The sequence below is a fragment of the Bidens hawaiensis genome, unplaced genomic scaffold (genome assembly GCF_021521415.1).
Source record: "Bidens hawaiensis isolate Kalapana, Puna unplaced genomic scaffold, B.hawaiensis_p1.1 tig00040004_1, whole genome shotgun sequence".
NCBI classification, from domain to species: domain Eukaryota; kingdom Viridiplantae; phylum Streptophyta; class Magnoliopsida; order Asterales; family Asteraceae; genus Bidens; species Bidens hawaiensis.
Window position 1 is genome coordinate 85,946 of NW_027505637.1, and position 6,000 is coordinate 91,945.

Sequence of the window (6,000 nt, forward strand, 5' to 3'; positions counted from 1 at the left end):
TTGCGTAACCACGTTACGGCGTTTAAATGTTTTGCGTAACCACGTTACGGCGTTTAAGTGTGTAACCACGTTACAGCGTTTAAGTGTTTTGCGTAACCACGTTACGGCGTTTAAGTGTGTAACCACGTTACAGCGTTTAAGTGTTACCAGATAATGTTATGTCAAATTATATATCGATAGGTAGCTAATCTATACAACAGGTATTACTAAGTGGTTCGAGACCGAAGCTGACTGTTTATCAAGTGCCCGTCACCAGGTCAACCCAGACCATGGTAAGTGTTAGCCAAAATTACACCCACTCAACCTCCAGTTGAGCTTAGCGTCGGGTGGGGTTTGTCAAACCCAGTAGTACTACTCAACAGTGACTCGCTATTCCAAATATTAACCGGTTCGATGCGTGGGACTTCAAGGGTTACGTGCCGCTTAGCCTCTACAAGTGATATATATAATTTATAACAAAATCTTAAATATGTGTTTATCTCAAAAATGCGTTTATCGGAGTATGTTATCTCCCCCAAGTGAAAAACGTTTGAAAACAGTTCAAAGAGCGGGGTAAGTGAACTCACTGTTTGCGAAGAATATTCCAAATTAGATCACCGAGTGATGCGCGTCGTAGAAAACTCTCTAGCGTTCTAAAATAACAAAGAGATTTTCTAAGTATCGGAACGTTTAACGAGTCTCTAGACTCGGCACATAATACCTATGCACGTATCATGTTTCGTGTTTCGTTTGTGAACCGTGTGTGATTTAAACAAGTACAATTGTGATACGATACACGAGTGAGCAATTACTTTCGTGTCATGTATTAATAACGTACTTACAAGCAATTATTCCCGTAAGGGCATTTTGGTCAACAAACAAAGACTAACTAACCATTATTCCCCATAAGGGCAATTTGGTCAATTCATGGCAATCAAACTAGCAACTATTCCCCGCAAGGGTATTTTGGTCAAAATACAACAATTATATAAAAACTATCATATTTCATGCATTCCTACACAACTCAGCAGCTAGTTTCATTGTGACAGAATTTCTACTTGAAAGATTGTACTATTTCACCGATCATATCATCTCAATTAATTCACCAAAAATCACCACTGAAACATACATGTCTTAGGTTTCCAGAACATATTTTATATTATTTTTATTCCATATAGATTTCTCATAATGATCAAAACACTACAGTAAACTCATATCAGTCAGATTCATGCACAACAGAATGTTATTTGCAATTCCCGGTAAACGAAAAATCCAATAAATGCAAGACCACTTGGGTTTGGTTCCTAACTCAGTGAGTCAACTTCCAGAAGTGGAACCAACCCAATTGGCCTCGTAGTTCATGAGATATAGAATTTACAATATAACCTAACAGCAGGTCTAACAGCTCAGCTTTGCATCACGTTTTTGTAAAATCATAAAAGTATACTTCCACTTATCCAAAAATTACGAATTTATACTTTATAGAAACTAGACTCAACCTAGTTTACTGCAGTACCCACAATCTCAATCAATTTTCACGTTTACACTTCGTTACAGTCAGTTAAACATCGTATATATATTCTGTCCAGAATCTGTTCACATCAAAACTCAACATCATAACAATCTATGAACTATCATGCATCCATATAACCCTCTAGACACCATAACTACTATCCATGCATATAAATCACACCATACATACAAGATTAGGGTTTGTGTTTTAATTCAAATCAAGAACAACAATCAATCATGTATCAATATCAATCTAGTTATCACTTTATCATCAAATCGATTCAAGAATCACATGAACAATATAACACCTAGAATCGGCCAGCTAGGGTTTGTTATTAACCCAACAAACATCAAATTCAATCAACAAGGATGTGAAGGATGATCAAATATACCTTCCTAGCACTTAGTTCTTGGATCAAAGACTTGAATTGATGGTGTATGTGGGTGTTCTTGTGGACGGCAGCCGTGGAGAAGGGAGGTGAGAGAGAGCCGATCGGAACTTGTAGGTTAGGGTTAGGATAATAATAATAGTTAGGGTTAAGTTAATAATATATTTATAGATATACAAGTTACATTCTAATCCCTCTACTTTCCAAGTGTTGTTTTTCTAGAACATTCTATCATACTTGCACAATAAGTTAACATGACCATAATATTATCACATAGCACATAATCCTAACACATAGTAATCACATAGTTCGTGTTTTGACGTTTGTCGTTTATTTATCAACTCGTTTGCGTTTCGGTGCAAATCCCGAAAGACTACTACACATGTAGTAAATGTTAAGCGTCATTTAAACCCTAGTTTAAATGTAATGAAGTATGCGTTATAGATTCAACGATCTTTAAAGTTTGAATTAACGGAGTTGAGTTAACGAGGTTAACCTGGAATTGACGATTGTCACATCATTCCCATGTTAAAGAATTTTCGTCCCGAAAATTTGAGTCAAGTCGTGATGAGAGCCTGAAAAAGTAAGAAGAAAAATTTTCAGTTTGTCATATCATCCCCTAGTAAAAAGAAATTTCGTCCCGAAATTTAATTCATACATTCGGTGATGTTTGACGGTTTGCCGGGTTTCGCGGTTTTCGGTGTTTGGTTAGCCCTTCAAAAAGGTGAGGATACTTTTTCATCATTTGATCCTCGCGTTCCCACGTGAACTCCGGTCCACGTCTCGAGTTCCAACGAACCTTAACGATTGGAATTTTGCTGTGTTTGAGTGTTTTGGTTTCCCAATCCAAAACTTCGACTGGTTCCTCAATGAACCGTAACTGTTCATCAACTTGCAGTTCCTCCAAAGGGACTACTTGGGTTTCATCAGATAGGCATTTCTTCAAATTTGATACGTGGAATACATCGTGTACGCCACTGAGTTCTGTGGGTAGGTCCAGTCGGTACGCCACCGGACCAATGCGCTCAGTTATCCGGTACGGACCAACATACCGTGGGTTGAGTTTGTTTCGCTTACCAAAGCGAACTACACCTTTCCAAGGTGAGACTTTGAGTAACACCCGATCGTTCACTTTAAATTCGAGAGGTTTTCGGCGCTTGTCGGCGTAACTCTTTTGGCGATCCCGTGCTGCTGCCATGCGATTTCGGATTTGAACAATCTTTTCCGAGGTTTCGAGTACCAGTTCTGGACCAGTGATTTGGCTGTCACCCACCTCTGCCCAGCAGAGTGGTGATCGACACTTCCGTCCGTACAGCGCTTCAAACGGCGCTGCCTTAATACTTGCGTGGTAGCTGTTATTATACGAAAACTCTACCAAGGGTAAGTGGGGTTCCCAACTTTTTCCGAAATCTAAAACGCATGCACGCAACATATCCTCCAGGGTCTGAATAGTCCGTTCACTTTGCCCATCCGTCTGAGGATGGTATGCTGTACTCATATCGAGACGTGTGCCCAGTGCGCTTTGCAGCGACTTCCAAAAGTGTGAGGTAAAACGAGAATCTCGATCGGAAATGATCGAGACAGGCACTCCGTGTCTAGACACCACTTCTTTCATGTATACTCGAGTCAGTCTTTCCATTTTGTCCGTTTCCTTAATCGCTAGGAAATGTGCCGATTTAGTCAACCGGTCAACGATCACCCAGATGGTATCGCATCCCGTCGGTGTCTTAGGCAAACCCGTAATAAAATCCATTGAGATGTGCTCCCATTTCCACATTGGGAGTTCCGGTTGTTGCAGTAGACCAGATGGTTTCTGGTATTCAATCTTGACTCTGGAACAAGTCAAGCATTTGCTCACGTAGGTGGCAATGTCGGCTTTCATGTTCGGCCACCAGTAAAGTGCCTTTAAATCATGATACATTTTATCTGAGCCAGGGTGGATAGAATATCGGGACTTGTGAGCTTCGTCCATCACTAGAGTTCTCAACTCTCCGTATCGTGGAACCCAAATCCGGTTCTCAAAATATCGGACCCCGTCCGATCTGGTTTCAAGTTGCTTGCTCATGCCCCGCATGAGTTCCGATGGAAGATTTTCATCTTTCAAAGCTTCCAGTTGCGCATCGCGAATCTGATCGGGTAAGCTGGCATGAATCGTAAGTTGCAATGCTCTTACTCGTCTGGGTTTATCTGTTTCTTTTCTGCTGAGGGCGTCGGCCACCACATTGGCCTTGCCCGGGTGGTACTTGATGGCACAATCATAATCTTTGAGCAGCTCGACCCAACGACGCTGTCGCATGTTCAGCTCCTTCTGATCGTAGATATGTTGGAGACTCTTGTGGTCGGTGTAAATGGTAAACTTGGTACCGTACAAGTAATGCCTCCATATCTTAAGAGCAAACACCACAGCTCCGAGTTCCAAATCATGGGTCGTGTAGTTCTTCTCGTGAACCCGTAGTTGTCTAGAGGCGTAGGCTATAACCTTCTCGAGTTGCATCAGCACACAACCGAGACCTTGTATAGATGCGTCACAGTGTACCTCAAAATTTTCTGTTCCCTCGGGGAGGGCTAAAATAGGGGCGCTACAAAGCTTGGTTTTCAACAGTTGGAAAGCGGATTCTTGCGCGTCACCCCAGTTGTACTTAGTGCCCTTGTGAGTCAAAGCGGTGAGGGGTTGAGCAATCTTTGAAAATCCCTCGATGAAACGCCGATAGTAGCCGGCCAGTCCTAGGAATTGTCGCACTTCAGTCGAAGTCTTAGGTGCTTCCCAGTTTTTGATGGCCTCTACCTTACCGGGATCGACATGGATACCATTCTCGTTGATCACATGTCCTAAAAAGTGAACCTCGCGAAGCCAAAATTCACATTTCGAGACTTTAGCATACAGTTGTTCCTTCTTCAGTAGTTCCAGAATTATCCTTAAGTGCTCTTCGTGGTCAGTCTCGTTCTTGGAGTAGACAAGAATATCATCGATGAAAACAATCACGAACTTGTCGAGGTACGCCTTGCATACTCGATTCATGAGATCCATAAATACGGCTGGCGCGTTGGTTAGGCCAAAAGGCATAACCGAGAACTCGTAGTGACCATACCGTGTTCTGAAAGCCGTCTTTGAAATATCTTCTTCGCGCACTCTCAACTGGTGGTAACCGGATCGTAGATCGATCTTCGAGTAGTAACTCGATCCCTGAAGCTGGTCAAATAAATCATCAATTCGGGGTAAAGGATAACGGTTCTTGACCGTCACCTTGTTCAATTCCCGGTAGTCGATGCACATTCGGAAAGTCCCGTCTTTCTTTCGAACAAACAAGACAGGGGCTCCCCATGGCGATGAGCTAGGTCGGATAAAACCTTTATCCAACAAATCTTGCAACTGGGTGGACAACTCCTGAAGTTCCGCCGGTGCGAGCCGATACGGGGCTCGTGCTATGGGTGCTGCACCGGGTGTCAACTCGATTTGGAATTCGACTTGACGAATAGGAGGGAGTCCGGGCAAATCCTCCGGGAAAACTTCCGGAAAGTCTCGCACAACCGGTATGTCTTCAATTCGTTTCTCCTCCGCGGGTTTCTCAACAATCTGCGCCAAAATTGCCGGATGACCCTTTCGTAGATACTTCTATGCTTTCATAAGGGTGATGATGCTGTTGGTCATGCCGCTTCTCTCGCCTCGGACCGAAATGATCTCGCCGGAAGGGGTGGTAATATGGACTATTTTATCATGGCATATAATCTCCGCTCGGTTCTCGGATAACCAGTCCATGCCGACAACGACATCGAAACTACTAAGCGTAAAAGGAATAAGGTCGATGTCAAAAACATGACCTGACAGTTTCAACTTACATCCCGCAAGTATATGAGTTGTTACTACAGTTTTACCATTAGCTAATTCAACAGGAAACTTAGCGTCTAACGGGGTTGGAGTAAGGTCTAAAAGTTGGCTAAAGGCTTTCGACACAAAACTCCTATCAGCTCCAGTGTCAAACAAAATAGAAGCAAAATAATCGTTTACAGGGAACTTACCGGACACCACATGCGGATCATTGCGGGCTTGACCCGATCCAATCACAAACGCTCTTCCTTTGCCATTTCCTCCACCGTTACTGCCACTTCCATTGCCCCCATT